General features: G+C 34.0%; 1 long non-coding RNA gene across 1 annotated transcript in view; it reads right to left on the bottom strand.

The window, feature by feature from the left end:
• Positions 1–620: 620 nt before the first annotated feature.
• Positions 621–17,536, bottom strand: part of LOC146739249 (uncharacterized) — a 33,159-nt gene continuing 16,243 nt past the window's right edge. Inside the window, exon 2 of the long non-coding RNA XR_014930139.1 lies at positions 621–1,245. This is a non-coding gene — a long non-coding RNA (uncharacterized LOC146739249). The remainder of the gene's footprint in view (positions 1,246–17,536) is intronic.

The raw sequence follows: 17,536 nt of genomic DNA, 5'->3' as shown, positions 1-17,536 counted from the left end.
TAGTCGCTTGCGTACTAAGGGATGAACCAATATTCTTGATAGGGTACACAGCCTAGAATCATTAGAGAAAAACAGAAGCGACTTAATACACTTAACCCGACTATACTCCTCAGCAGAAATAATGGCTCACTCCTAACTACGCTTACTTGTGTAAACTACTCGGTTGTTGAGATCATGCTCGGAAACTGTTGCATGAACATTCCCTCAAAAGTCATTTTCAAAATCGTGGAAACAAAACTCGAAGTTTCACTGTGCAGTTTGTCCAACGTATAATATTCAATAATTTGTTAGATTTGTCAACTATACGTGTCTTGGACACTCTTATCACGTGACTAAATGTATCTAATATACTTGTTGTTTGACAAATACCCGCCTATCAATGGCTACAGCGTTCATACCAGCAATGACATGTCTGTGGTAACTGTCAGTTAATTATTTACACGTTATACTATTCTCTTGTACAATAACCTATAGACATATGACCCCGAAAATATCATTGTTTGCATAATTATACATTAAAATGCTAAAAGTCAACTTTAAATTCATTTATATACAATTTGCGCCAAAAGCTACGAAAATTCGGTAAGAAACGCGCCACCAACGCCAAGCGGGAAAGATAATTTCTTTTTTCCTGTTACTAGTATATACATTGGTAACCACACTTCACTGCAGTTGAAACACTTAATGCAGCGAATTCAAATCCATCGATACTAAACCTTCAAGTAAAAATCGGATGAAGGTGCAAATAGTTATGCTGTTCCATTTGCATTGACATTCACGGGAGCACTTTGCAGAGCTTCCACCTGGTTCCTAAGCTGATTTTGTGACATGCATTTATAATTTATACACGAGAATATAACAGCCACGATAAAGAAAACAAAAAACAATGACATACAAAATACTCCCATGTAGTTAAACACGGACGACTTTGCCGCTGCCCCCGTACCGAACATAACTATTGCACCGCATATACACACAGATGTCATCGCCCAAGAACACCTTACTAGTGTCTCCAGCAAACTCGGGCTACCCATCGAAGTTTCACTGGATGTGCGATCTGTGGTATTTTCCACTTTGGCTGACCCCCGGCAAACTAAGGGGATCTCTTCAGGCGGAGACCCGGTCATCGGAAAGTTACGCCCCTGTCAAAGGGCAATTTAAGTTTCATATTATACCCTTTGCTGTTTTATACCATAGTATGTCTGTGTCGTTCCATAGAGTGGCAATACCAGTTGTTTAATGTGCCTACAAGAGAAAAAAGAAATTGGTTAGAAAATTTTAAATGATGAAAACACTCACTCATTTTCAAAACGCGAAAACAAAAAAACAAACAAACCCAACCGCAAACAAACATCACGACTACAATTGCAAACACACCACAGCGTGTCAAACCACTATCCTCCATTAAACACACACCATGACTTGCATGTCAGTCAACGTAAGCCAATCACAAAGTGTCAAACCACTATCCTCCATTAAACAAACATCACGACTTACACGTCAGTCAACGTAAGCCAATCACAAAGTGTCAAACCACTATCCTCCATTAAACAAACATCACGACTTACACGTCAGTCAACGTAAGCCAATCACAAAGTGTCAAACCACTATCCTCCATTAAACACACACCATGACTTACATGTCAGTCAACGTAAGCCAATCACAAAGTGTCAAACCACTATCCTCCATTAAACAAACATCACGACTTACACGTCAGTCAACGTAAGCCAATCACAAAGTGTCAAACCACTATCCTCCATTAAACAAACATCACGACTTACACGTCAGTCAACGTAAGCCAATCACAAAGTGTCAAACCACTATCCTCCATTAAACACACACCATGACTTACACGTCAGTCAACGTAAGCCAATCACAAAGTGTCAAACCACTATCCTCCATTAAACAAACATCACGACTTACACGTCAGTCAACGTAAACCAATCACAAAGTGTCAAACCACTATCCTCCATTAAACAAACATCACGACATACACGTCAGTCAACGTAAACCAATCACAGTGTCAAACCACTATCCTCCATTAAACAAACATCACGACTTACACGTCAGTCAACGTAAGCCAATCACAAAGTGTCAAACCACTATCCTCCATTAAACAAACATCACGACTTACACGTCAGTCAACGTAAACCAATCACAAAGTGTCAAACCACTATCCTCCATTAAACAAACATCACGACTTACACGTCAGTCAACGTAAACCAATCACAAAGTGTCAAACCACTATCCTCCAATAAACAAACATCACGACTTACACGTCAGTCAACGTAAACCAATCACAAAGTGTCAAACCACTATCCTCCATTAAACAAACATCACGACTTACACGTCAGTCAACGTAAGCCAATCACAAAGTGTAAAACCACTATCCTCCATTAAACAAACATCACGACTTACACGTCCGTCAACGTAAACCAATCACAAAGTGTCAAACCACTATCCTACCTTCATCATTCGTGTTAAATATTTGTTTCTGACAGTAAGAAATTGAAACTTTATTATCAAGACTCTCTATCCAAATTTCCACGGGGTACATCGACTATCGAGGTATGTATATTTGCGTACTAGTATTGCATATATCACATGATATATACATGTTATAACCGCTTAGAATTGTAATGTTAATTAGAAATAAACATGCATTGTAATTAGGCAAAAAGAACTTGTGTATACTACAATGATAGACAGACTTTGTCGTGCACAAAACTTTAAAATGCAAATCACCAGTAAAAAATAAAATAGTACAATTATGTAATTGACAATTATACGTTCCATTTTCAATAATGATATCATATACAAGAAACATACCATGGAATTACTAATGTATGTAAACACAATTATAAGAGAATGCTTGACACGACTAATTACAATTAATTTATTATGTAAATATGACATTGTACTAGCTAAGATGCATATCGTAATGACAAAATAAGGTTTCATATTTGTTAAGTGAGGCCTTGTATTGGGTAAGATGTCCATCGTATTGGCTAATATTCAATAAGTACGGTCATATTAGGTTAAGCCATGTGTTGGTCAAAATATACTTCGTATTGGCTATTATGGCATTGTATTGTTTAAGTTATGTATTACATGGCTGAGTTATGTATGAACCATCGTAAGGTCATCACGCATTGGAATGCATTTTGGTATATAAATATTGGGGGAAAACTTAATTATCTCAGTAACGATATTTTTTTAAATGGTGCAAAAACGTACTTGACAGGTCGTTGACCCTGTATGCTGTATGCTTGAATCACCTTTACCTAACCTTAGGCACATTATTGTTCAGCCAGTATGTTTGACTGTACTTTTATCCGTGCGTTTTGTTTGTGGCGTTCCTCTGAAAATATCGAGATGAAAATAACGTGTTATACTTGACAATATATTCGTTGGCAAGGGGAGCAGGTGGAAATAAGACTTACGACATCAAGGGACGTATCGTTTATAGCATTTTATGTTTAGGACTGTGCGACACAGAGACTGTGTTTTTTCCCTGGTGACTTGCACGTCTACATGGAGATACAGGCAACACTGATTGAGGAGAATATGACATATGACAAGGCTTTTTTTTACGTATCAAAAATGTTGATAACAAACCTGTGTACAGCTTATTGGGCCCTTGTATCTCATCGGATAGGTCGATACCTGTATTGTGTTTTTCTAGCGTTGATCGATTCCTATATCCAATCACTGTTTCTCGTTTGAGTTTGAATATATCAAATGTTTATATAATTGAGTTTTATCAAAGTAACTATAACACTTTTTTTTAGAAAATGTTAAATTTTGTTTTGCATATTACCATATTACGCACATCATTGTCAGTTAATTGTTTGAAAGTCGTGAGTAATCTTGGACTTGTAGATTTGTTGTGGATAAGGTGTCAGTCGCATGTGCTGTTAGACTTGTACATTCGTTACTATGGCTTATTTGTCAGTGTGTTTGTCGTGTTATTTGTGTATACACGCTGTGTTAACTAATAATGTAGTTTGAAAGCGTACATGCTCACTATGAATCACCCACTAATCATGGCTATCTTCAGAATATACACCCCCAGGATGTAATGCTAATGAAATGCAATACAGATGGCACTTTTCGCCAAGGTTTGACATCATATTACTTCATTGCTGTTACGCCAGGGATTACACGCTCTTATCACGTTCCATGAATTATTGAGTGTAAGACACGAAATAATATTCACATAGAGTAGCTATGGTTAGAATATGCACATAGAGTAGCTATGGTTAGAATATTCACATAGTAGCTATGGCTGGAATATTCACATAGAGTAGCTATGATTAGAATATTCACATAGAGTAGCCATGGTTAGAATATGCACATAGAGTAGCTATGGTTAGAGTATGCACATAGAGTAGCTATGGTTAGAATATTTTCACATAGAGTAGCCATGGTTAGAATATTCACATAGAGTAGCTATGGTTAGAATATTCACATAGTGTAGCTATGGTTAGAATATCCACATAGTGTGCCATGGTTAGAATATTCACACAGAGTAGCTATGGTTAGAATATTCAGATAGAGTAGCTATGGTTAGAATATTCACATAGAGTAGCTATGATTAGAATATTCACATAGAGTAGCTATGGTTAGAATATCCACATAGTGTGCCATGGTTAGAATATTCACATAGAGTAGCTTTGGTTAGAATATTCAAATAGAGTAGCCATCGTTAGAATATTCACATAGAGTAGCCATGGTTAGAATATGCACATAGAGTAGCTATGGTTAGAATATTTACATAGAGTAGCTATGGTTAGAATATACACATAGAGTAGCTATGGTTAGAATATTCACATAGAGTAGCTGTGGTTAGAATATTCACATAGAGTAGGTATGGTTAGAATATGCACATAGAGTAGCTATGGTTAGAATATGCACATAGAGTAGCTATGGTTAGAATATTCATATAGAGTAGCTATGGTTAGAATATTCACATAGAGTAACCATGGTTAGAATATGCACATAGAGTAGCTATGGTTAGAATATTCACATAGAGTAACCATGGTTATAATATGCACATAGAGTAGCTTTGGTTAGAATATGCACAAAGAGTAGCTATGGTTAGAATATTCACATAGTGTAGCCATGGTTACAATATTCACATAGAATAGCTATGGTTACAATATTCACATAGAGTAGCTATGGTTAGAATATTCACATAGAGTAGCCATGGTTAGAATATTCACATAGAGTAGCCATGGATGGAATATGCACATATAGTAGCCATGGTTAGAATATTCACATAGTGTGGCCATGGTTAGAATATGCACATAGAGTAGCTATGGTTAGAATATTCACATAGAGTAGATATGGTTAAAATATTCACATAGTAGCTATGGTTAGAATATTCACATTGAGTAGATATGGTTAGAATATTCACATATAGTAGCTATGTTTAGAATATTCACATAGAGTAGATATGGTTAGAATATTCACATAGTAGCCATGGTTAGAATATTCACATAGTAGCTATGGTTAGAATATTCACATAAAGTAGATATGGTTAGAATATTCACATAGTAGCTATGGTTAGAATATTCACATAGTAGCTATGGTTAGAATATTCACATAAAGTAGATATGATTAGAATATTCACATAGAGTAGCCATGGTTAGAATATTCATATAGAGTAGGTATGGTTAGAATATTCACATAGAGTAGGTATGGTTGGAATATTCACATAGAGTGGCCATTGTTAGAGTATTCACATAGAGTAGATATGGTTAGAATATTTACATAGAGTGGCCATTGTTAGAGTATTCACATAGAGTAGCCATGGTTAGAATATTCATATAGAGTGGCTATGGTTAGAATGTTCGCATAGAGTGGCTATGGTTAGAATATTCACATAGAGTAGCCATGGTTAGAATATTCATATAGAGTGGCTATGGTTAGAATGTTCGCATAGAGTGGCTATGGTTAGAATATTCACATAGAGTGGCCATTGTTAGAGTATTCACATAGAGTAGATATGGTTAGAATATTTACATAGAGTGGCCATTGTTAGGGTATTCACATAGAGTAGCCATGGTTAGAATATTCATATAGAGTGGCTATGGTTAGAATGTTCGCATAGAGTGGCTATGGTTAGAATATTCACATAGAGTAGCTATGGTTAGAATATTTACATAGAGTGGCCATTGTTAGAATATTCACATAGAGTAGCTATGGTTAGAATATTCAAATAGAGTAGCTATGGTTAAAATATTCACATAGAGTGGCTATGATTAGAATATTCACATAGAGTAGGTATGGTTAGAATATTCACATAGAGTAGCTATGATTAGAATATTCACATAGAGTAGCTATGGTTAGAATATCCACATAGTGTGCCATGGTTAGAATATTCACATAGAGTAGCTATGGTTAGAATATTCAAATAGAGTAGCCATGGTTAGAATATTCACATAGAGTAGCCATGGTTAGAATATGCACATAGAGTAGCTATGGTTAGAATATTTACATAGAGTAGCTATGGTTAGAATATACACATAGAGTAGCTATGGTTAGAATATTCACATAGAGTAGCTGTGGTTAGAATATTCACATAGAGTAGGTATGGTTAGAATATGCACATAGAGTAGCTATGGTTAGAATATGCACATAGAGTAGCTATGGTTAGAATATTCACATAGAGTAACCATGGTTATAATATGCACATAGAGTAGCTTTGGTTAGAATATGCACAAAGAGTAGCTATGGTTAGAATATTCACATAGTGTAGCCATGGTTACAATATTCACATAGAATAGCTATGGTTACAATATTCACATAGAGTAGCTATGGTTAGAATATTCACATAGAGTAGCCATGGTTAGAAAATTCACATAGAGTAGCCATGGATGGAATATGCACATATAGTAGCCATGGTTAGAATATTCACATAGTGTGGCCATGGTTAGAATATGCACATAGAGTAGCTATGGTTAGAATATTCACATTGAGTAGATATGGTTAAAATATTCACATAGTAGCTATGGTTAGAATATTCACATTGAGTAGATATGGTTAGAATATTCACATATAGTAGCTATGTTTAGAATATTCACATAGAGTAGATATGGTTAGAATATTCACATAGTAGCTATGGTTAGAATATTCACATAGTAGCTATGGTTAGAATATTCACATAAAGTAGATATGGTTAGAATATTCACATAGTAGCCATGGTTAGAATATTCACATAGTAGCTATGGTTAGAATATTCACATAAAGTAGATATGATTAGAATATTCACATAGAGTAGCCATGGTTAGAATATTCATATAGAGTGGCTATGGTTAGAATGTTCGCATAGAGTGGCTATGGTTAGAATATTCACATAGAGTAGCTATGGTTAGAATATTCACATAGAGTAGCCATGGTTAGAATATTCATATAGAGTGGCTATGGTTAGAATGTTCGCATAGAGTGGCTATGGTTAGAATATTCACATAGAGTAGCCATGGTTAGAATATTCATATAGAGTGGCTATGGTTAGAATGTTCGCATAGAGTGGCTATGGTTAGAATATTCACATAGAGTGGCCATTGTTAGAGTATTCACATAGAGTAGATATGGTTAGAATATTTACATAGAGTGGCTATTGTTAGAATATTCACATAGAGTAGCTATGGTTAGAATATTCAAATAGAGTAGCTATGGTTAGAATATTCACATAGAGTGGCTATGATTAGAATATTCACATAGAGTAGGTATGGTTAGAATATTCACATAGAGTAGCTATGGTTAGAATATTCACATAGAGTAGCTATGGTTAGAATATTCACATAGAGTAGCTATGGTTAGAATATTCACATAGAGTGGCTATGATTAGAATATTCACATAGAGTAGGTATGGTTAGAATATTCACATAGAGTAGCTATGGTTAGAATATTCACATAGAGTAGCTATGGTTAGAATATCCACATAGTGTGCCATGGTTAGAATATTCACATAGAGTAGCTATGGTTAGAATATTCAAATAGAGTAGCCATGGTTAGAATATTCACATAGAGTAGCCATGGTTAGAATATGCACATAGAGTAGCTATGGTTAGAATATTTACATAGAGTAGCTATGGTTAGAATATACACATAGAGTAGCTATGGTTAGAATATTCACATAGAGTAGCTGTGGTTAGAATATTCACATAGAGTAGGTATGGTTAGAATATGCACATAGAGTAGCTATGGTTAGAATATGCACATAGAGTAGCTATGGTTAGAATATTCACATAGAGTAACCATGGTTATAATATGCACATAGAGTAGCTTTGGTTAGAATATGCACAAAGAGTAGCTATGGTTAGAATATTCACATAGTGTAGCCATGGTTACAATATTCACATAGAATAGCTATGGTTACAATATTCACATAGAGTAGCTATGGTTAGAATATTCACATAGAGTAGCCATGGTTAGAAAATTCACATAGAGTAGCCATGGATGGAATATGCACATATAGTAGCCATGGTTAGAATATTCACATAGTGTGGCCATGGTTAGAATATGCACATAGAGTAGCTATGGTTAGAATATTCACATTGAGTAGATATGGTTAAAATATTCACATAGTAGCTATGGTTAGAATATTCACATTGAGTAGATATGGTTAGAATATTCACATATAGTAGCTATGTTTAGAATATTCACATAGAGTAGATATGGTTAGAATATTCACATAGTAGCTATGGTTAGAATATTCACATAGTAGCTATGGTTAGAATATTCACATAAAGTAGATATGGTTAGAATATTCACATAGTAGCCATGGTTAGAATATTCACATAGTAGCTATGGTTAGAATATTCACATAAAGTAGATATGATTAGAATATTCACATAGAGTAGCCATGGTTAGAATATTCATATAGAGTGGCTATGGTTAGAATGTTCGCATAGAGTGGCTATGGTTAGAATATTCACATAGAGTAGCTATGGTTAGAATATTCACATAGAGTAGCCATGGTTAGAATATTCATATAGAGTGGCTATGGTTAGAATGTTCGCATAGAGTGGCTATGGTTAGAATATTCACATAGAGTAGCCATGGTTAGAATATTCATATAGAGTGGCTATGGTTAGAATGTTCGCATAGAGTGGCTATGGTTAGAATATTCACATAGAGTGGCCATTGTTAGAGTATTCACATAGAGTAGATATGGTTAGAATATTTACATAGAGTGGCTATTGTTAGAATATTCACATAGAGTAGCTATGGTTAGAATATTCAAATAGAGTAGCTATGGTTAGAATATTCACATAGAGTGGCTATGATTAGAATATTCACATAGAGTAGGTATGGTTAGAATATTCACATAGAGTAGCTATGGTTAGAATATTCACATAGAGTAGCTATGGTTAGAATATTCACATAGAGTAGCTATGGTTAGAATATTCACATAGAGTGGCTATGATTAGAATATTCACATAGAGTAGGTATGGTTAGAATATTCACATAGAGTAGCTATGGTTAGAATATTCACATAGAGTAGCTATGGTTAGAATATTCTAATAGAGTAGCTATGGTTAGAATATTCACATAGAGTGGCTATGATTAGAATATTCACATAGAGTAGGTATGGTTAGAATATTCACATAGAGTAGCTATGGTTAGAATATTCACATAGAGTAGCTATGGTTAGAATATTCACATAGAGTAGCTATGGTTAGAATATTCACATAAAGTAGATATGGTTAGAATATTCACATAGAGTGGCCATTGTTAGAGTATTCACATAGAGTAGCCATGGTTAGAATATTCATATAGAGTGGCTATGGTTAGAATGTTCGCATAGAGTAGCTATGGTTAGAATATTTACATAGAGTGGCCATTGTTAGAATATTCACATAGAGTAGCTATGGTTAGAATATTCAAATAGAGTAGCTATGATTAGAATATTCACATAGAGTAGCTATGGTTAGAATATTTACATAGAGTGGCCATTGTTAGAATATTCACATAGAGTAGCTATGGTTAGAATATTCAAATAGAGTAGCTATGGTTAGAATATTCACATAGAGTGGCTATGATTAGAATATTCACATAGAGTAGGTATGGTTAGAATATTCACATAGAGTAGCTATGGTTAGAATATTCACATAGAGTAGCTATGGTTAGAATATTCACATAGAGTAGCTATGGTTAGAATATTCACATAGAGTGGCTATGATTAGAATATTCACATAGAGTAGGTATGGTTAGAATATTCACATAGAGTAGCTATGGTTAGAATATTCACATAGAGTAGCTATGGTTAGAATATTCTAATAGAGTAGCTATGGTTAGAATATTCACATAGAGTGGCTATGATTAGAATATTCACATAGAGTAGGTATGGTTAGAATATTCACATAGAGTAGCTATGGTTAGAATATTCACATAGAGTAGCTATGGTTAGAATATTCACATAGAGTAGCTATGGTTAGAATATTCACATAGAGTGGCTATGATTAGAATATTCATATAGAGTGGCCATTGTTAGAGTATTCACATAGAGTAGATATGGTTAGAATATTTACATAGAGTGGCCATTGTTAGAGTATTCACATAGAGTAGCCATGGTTAGAATATTCATATAGAGTGGCTATGGTTAGAATGTTCGCATAGAGTGGCTATGGTTAGAATATTCACATAGAGTAGCTATGGTTAGAATATTTACATAGAGTGGCCATTGTTAGAATATTCACATAGAGTAGCTATGGTTAGAATATTCAAATAGAGTAGCTATGGTTAAAATATTCACATAGAGTGGCTATGATTAGAATATTCACATAGAGTAGGTATGGTTAGAATATTCACATAGAGTAGCTATGATTAGAATATTCACATAGAGTAGCTATGGTTAGAATATCCACATAGTGTGCCATGGTTAGAATATTCACATAGAGTAGCTATGGTTAGAATATTCAAATAGAGTAGCCATGGTTAGAATATTCACATAGAGTAGCCATGGTTAGAATATGCACATAGAGTAGCTATGGTTAGAATATTTACATAGAGTAGCTATGGTTAGAATATACACATAGAGTAGCTATGGTTAGAATATTCACATAGAGTAGCTGTGGTTAGAATATTCACATAGAGTAGGTATGGTTAGAATATGCACATAGAGTAGCTATGGTTAGAATATGCACATAGAGTAGCTATGGTTAGAATATTCACATAGAGTAACCATGGTTATAATATGCACATAGAGTAGCTTTGGTTAGAATATGCACAAAGAGTAGCTATGGTTAGAATATTCACATAGTGTAGCCATGGTTACAATATTCACATAGAATAGCTATGGTTACAATATTCACATAGAGTAGCTATGGTTAGAATATTCACATAGAGTAGCCATGGTTAGAAAATTCACATAGAGTAGCCATGGATGGAATATGCACATATAGTAGCCATGGTTAGAATATTCACATAGTGTGGCCATGGTTAGAATATGCACATAGAGTAGCTATGGTTAGAATATTCACATTGAGTAGATATGGTTAAAATATTCACATAGTAGCTATGGTTAGAATATTCACATTGAGTAGATATGGTTAGAATATTCACATATAGTAGCTATGTTTAGAATATTCACATAGAGTAGATATGGTTAGAATATTCACATAGTAGCTATGGTTAGAATATTCACATAGTAGCTATGGTTAGAATATTCACATAAAGTAGATATGGTTAGAATATTCACATAGTAGCCATGGTTAGAATATTCACATAGTAGCTATGGTTAGAATATTCACATAAAGTAGATATGATTAGAATATTCACATAGAGTAGCCATGGTTAGAATATTCATATAGAGTGGCTATGGTTAGAATGTTCGCATAGAGTGGCTATGGTTAGAATATTCACATAGAGTAGCTATGGTTAGAATATTCACATAGAGTAGCCATGGTTAGAATATTCATATAGAGTGGCTATGGTTAGAATGTTCGCATAGAGTGGCTATGGTTAGAATATTCACATAGAGTAGCCATGGTTAGAATATTCATATAGAGTGGCTATGGTTAGAATGTTCGCATAGAGTGGCTATGGTTAGAATATTCACATAGAGTGGCCATTGTTAGAGTATTCACATAGAGTAGATATGGTTAGAATATTTACATAGAGTGGCTATTGTTAGAATATTCACATAGAGTAGCTATGGTTAGAATATTCAAATAGAGTAGCTATGGTTAGAATATTCACATAGAGTGGCTATGATTAGAATATTCACATAGAGTAGGTATGGTTAGAATATTCACATAGAGTAGCTATGGTTAGAATATTCACATAGAGTAGCTATGGTTAGAATATTCACATAGAGTAGCTATGGTTAGAATATTCACATAGAGTGGCTATGATTAGAATATTCACATAGAGTAGGTATGGTTAGAATATTCACATAGAGTAGCTATGGTTAGAATATTCACATAGAGTAGCTATGGTTAGAATATTCTAATAGAGTAGCTATGGTTAGAATATTCACATAGAGTGGCTATGATTAGAATATTCACATAGAGTAGGTATGGTTAGAATATTCACATAGAGTAGCTATGGTTAGAATATTCACATAGAGTAGCTATGGTTAGAATATTCACATAGAGTAGCTATGGTTAGAATATTCACATAAAGTAGATATGGTTAGAATATTCACATAGAGTGGCCATTGTTAGAGTATTCACATAGAGTAGCCATGGTTAGAATATTCATATAGAGTGGCTATGGTTAGAATGTTCGCATAGAGTAGCTATGGTTAGAATATTTACATAGAGTGGCCATTGTTAGAATATTCACATAGAGTAGCTATGGTTAGAATATTCAAATAGAGTAGCTATGATTAGAATATTCACATAGAGTAGCTATGGTTAGAATATTTACATAGAGTGGCCATTGTTAGAATATTCACATAGAGTAGCTATGGTTAGAATATTCAAATAGAGTAGCTATGGTTAGAATATTCACATAGAGTGGCTATGATTAGAATATTCACATAGAGTAGGTATGGTTAGAATATTCACATAGAGTAGCTATGGTTAGAATATTCACATAGAGTAGCTATGGTTAGAATATTCACATAGAGTAGCTATGGTTAGAATATTCACATAGAGTGGCTATGATTAGAATATTCACATAGAGTAGGTATGGTTAGAATATTCACATAGAGTAGCTATGGTTAGAATATTCACATAGAGTAGCTATGGTTAGAATATTCTAATAGAGTAGCTATGGTTAGAATATTCACATAGAGTGGCTATGATTAGAATATTCACATAGAGTAGGTATGGTTAGAATATTCACATAGAGTAGCTATGGTTAGAATATTCACATAGAGTAGCTATGGTTAGAATATTCACATAGAGTAGCTATGGTTAGAATATTCACATAAAGTAGATATGGTTAGAATATTCACATAGAGTGGCCATTGTTAGAGTATTCACATAGAGTAGCCATGGTTAGAATATTCATATAGAGTGGCTATGGTTAGAATGTTCGCATAGAGTAGCTATGGTTAGAATATTTACATAGAGTGGCCATTGTTAGAATATTCACATAGAGTAGCTATGGTTAGAATATTCAAATAGAGTAGCTATGATTAGAATATTCACATAGAGTAGCTATGGTTAGAATATTTACATAGAGTGGCCATTGTTAGAATATTCACATAGAGTAGCTATGGTTAGAATATTCAAATAGAGTAGCTATGGTTAGAATATTCACATAGAGTAGCTATGGTTAGAGTATTCACATAGAGTAGCTATGGTTAGAATATTCACATAGAGTAGCTATGGTTAGAATATTCACATAGAGTAGCTATAGTTAGAATATTCACATAGAGTAGCTATGGTTAGAATATTCACTTAGAGTAGCTATGGTTAGAATATTCACATAGAGTAGCTATGGTTAGAATATTCACATAGAGTGGCCATGGTTAGAATATTCACATAGAGTAGCTATGGTTAGAATATTCACTTAGAGTAGCTATGGTTAGAATATTCACATAGAGTGGCCATGGTTAGAATATTCACACAGAGTAGCTATGGTTAGAATATTCAGATAGAGTAGCTATGGTTAGAATATTCACATAGAGTAGCTATGATTAGAATATTCACATAGAGTAGCTATGGTTAGAATATCCACATAGTGTGCCATGGTTAGAATATTCACATAGAGTAGCTTTGGTTAGAATATTCAAATAGAGTAGCCATCGTTAGAATATTCACATAGAGTAGCCATGGTTAGAATATGCACATAGAGTAGCTATGGTTAGAATATTTACATAGAGTAGCTATGGTTAGAATATACACATAGAGTAGCTATGGTTAGAATATTCACATAGAGTAGCTGTGGTTAGAATATTCACATAGAGTAGGTATGGTTAGAATATGCACATAGAGTAGCTATGGTTAGAATATGCACATAGAGTAGCTATGGTTAGAATATTCATATAGAGTAGCTATGGTTAGAATATTCACATAGAGTAACCATGGTTAGAATATGCACATAGAGTAGCTATGGTTAGAATATTCACATAGAGTAACCATGGTTATAATATGCACATAGAGTAGCTTTGGTTAGAATATGCACAAAGAGTAGCTATGGTTAGAATATTCACATAGTGTAGCCATGGTTACAATATTCACATAGAATAGCTATGGTTACAATATTCACATAGAGTAGCTATGGTTAGAATATTCACATAGAGTAGCCATGGTTAGAATATTCACATAGAGTAGCCATGGATGGAATATGCACATATAGTAGCCATGGTTAGAATATTCACATAGCGTGGCCATGGTTAGAATATGCACATAGAGTAGCTATGGTTAGAATATTCACATAGAGTAGATATGGTTAAAATATTCACATAGTAGCTATGGTTAGAATATTCACATTGAGTAGATATGGTTAGAATATTCACATATAGTAGCTATGTTTAGAATATTCACATAGAGTAGATATGGTTAGAATATTCACATAGTAGCTATGGTTAGAATATTCACATAGTAGCTATGGTTAGAATATTCACATAAAGTAGATATGGTTAGAATATTCACATAGTAGCTATGGTTAGAATATTCACATAGTAGCTATGGTTAGAATATTCACATAAAGTAGATATGATTAGAATATTCACATAGAGTAGCCATGGTTAGAATATTCATATAGAGTAGGTATGGTTAGAATATTCACATAGAGTAGGTATGGTTGGAATATTCACATAGAGTGGCCATTGTTAGAGTATTCACATAGAGTAGATATGGTTAGAATATTTACATAGAGTGGCCATTGTTAGAGTATTCACATAGAGTAGCCATGGTTAGAATATTCATATAGAGTGGCTATGGTTAGAATGTTCGCATAGAGTGGCTATGGTTAGAATATTCACATAGAGTAGCCATGGTTAGAATATTCATATAGAGTGGCTATGGTTCGAATGTTCGCATAGAGTGGCTATGGTTAGAATATTCACATAGAGTGGCCATTGTTAGAGTATTCACATAGAGTAGATATGGTTAGAATATTTACATAGAGTGGCCATTGTTAGAGTATTCACATAGAGTAGCCATGGTTAGAATATTCATATAGAGTGGCTATGGTTAGAATGTTCGCATAGAGTGGCTATGGTTAGAATATTCACATAGAGTAGCTATGGTTAGAATATTTACATAGAGTGGCCATTGTTAGAATATTCACATAGAGTAGCTATGGTTAGAATATTCAAATAGAGTAGCTATGGTTAAAATATTCACATAGAGTGGCTATGATTAGAATATTCACATAGAGTAGGTATGGTTAGAATATTCACATAGAGTAGCTATGATTAGAATATTCACATAGAGTAGCTATGGTTAGAATATCCACATAGTGTGCCATGGTTAGAATATTCACATAGAGTAGCTATGGTTAGAATATTCAAATAGAGTAGCCATGGTTAGAATATTCACATAGAGTAGCCATGGTTAGAATATGCACATAGAGTAGCTATGGTTAGAATATTTACATAGAGTAGCTATGGTTAGAATATACACATAGAGTAGCTATGGTTAGAATATTCACATAGAGTAGCTGTGGTTAGAATATTCACATAGAGTAGGTATGGTTAGAATATGCACATAGAGTAGCTATGGTTAGAATATGCACATAGAGTAACCATGGTTATAATATGCACATAGAGTAGCTTTGGTTAGAATATGCACATAGAGTAGCCATGGTTAGAATATGCACATAGAGTAGCTATGGTTAGAATATTCACATAGAGTAACCATGGTTATAATATGCACATAGAGTAGCTTTGGTTAGAATATGCACAAAGAGTAGCTATGGTTAGAATATTCACATAGTGTAGCCATGGTTACAATATTCACATAGAATAGCTATGGTTGCAATATTCACATAGAGTAGCTATGGTTAGAATATTCACATAGAGTAGCCATGGATGGAATATGCACATATAGTAGCCATGGTTAGAATATTCACATAGTGTGGCCATGGTTAGAAAATGCACATAGAGTAGCTATGGTTAGAATATTCACATTGAGTAGATATGGTTAAAATATTCACATAGTAGCTATGGTTAGAATATTCACATTGAGTAGATATGGTTAGAATATTCACATATAGTAGCTATGTTTAGAATATTCACATAGAGTAGATATGGTTAGAATATTCACATAGTAGCTATGGTTAGAATATTCACATAGTAGCTATGGTTAGAATATTCACATAAAGTAGATATGGTTAGAATATTCACATAGTAGCTATGGATAGAATATTCACATAGTAGCTATGGTTAGAATATTCACATAAAGTAGATATGATTAGAATATTCACATAGAGTAGCCATGGTTAGAATATTCATATAGAGTGGCTATGGTTAGAATGTTCGCATAGAGTGGCTATGGTTAGAATATTCACATAGAGTAGCTATGGTTAGAATATTCACATAGAGTAGCCATGGTTAGAATATTCATATAGAGTGGCTATGGTTAGAATGTTCGCATAGAGTGGCTATGGTTAGAATATTCACATAGAGTAGCCATGGTTAGAATATTCATATAGAGTGGCTATGGTTAGAATGTTCGCATAGAGTGGCTATGGTTAGAATATTCACATAGAGTGGCCATTGTTAGAGTATTCACATAGAGTAGATATGGTTAGAATATTTACATAGAGTGGCCATTGTTAGAGTATTCACATAGAGTAGCCATGGTTAGAATATTCATATAGAGTGGCTATGGTTAGAATGTTCGCATAGAGTGGCTATGGTTAGAATATTCACATAGAGTAGCTATGGTTAGAATATTTACATAGAGTGGCCATTGTTAGAATATTCACATAGAGTAGCTATGGTTAGAATATTCAAATAGAGTAGCTATGGTTAGAATATTCACATAGAGTGGCTATGATTAGAATATTCACATAGAGTAGGTATGGTTAGAATATTCACATAGAGTAGCTATGATTAGAATATTCACATAGAGTAGCTATGGTTAGAATATCCACATAGTGTGAAATGGTTAGAATATTCACA

The sequence above is a fragment of the Saccoglossus kowalevskii genome, chromosome 8 (genome assembly GCF_978046115.1).
Source record: "Saccoglossus kowalevskii chromosome 8, keSacKowa6.1, whole genome shotgun sequence".
NCBI lineage: Eukaryota > Metazoa > Hemichordata > Enteropneusta > Harrimaniidae > Saccoglossus > Saccoglossus kowalevskii.
The sequence above is the reverse complement of the archived record's forward strand: the minus strand, read 5'-3'. Positions and strand labels throughout refer to the sequence as shown.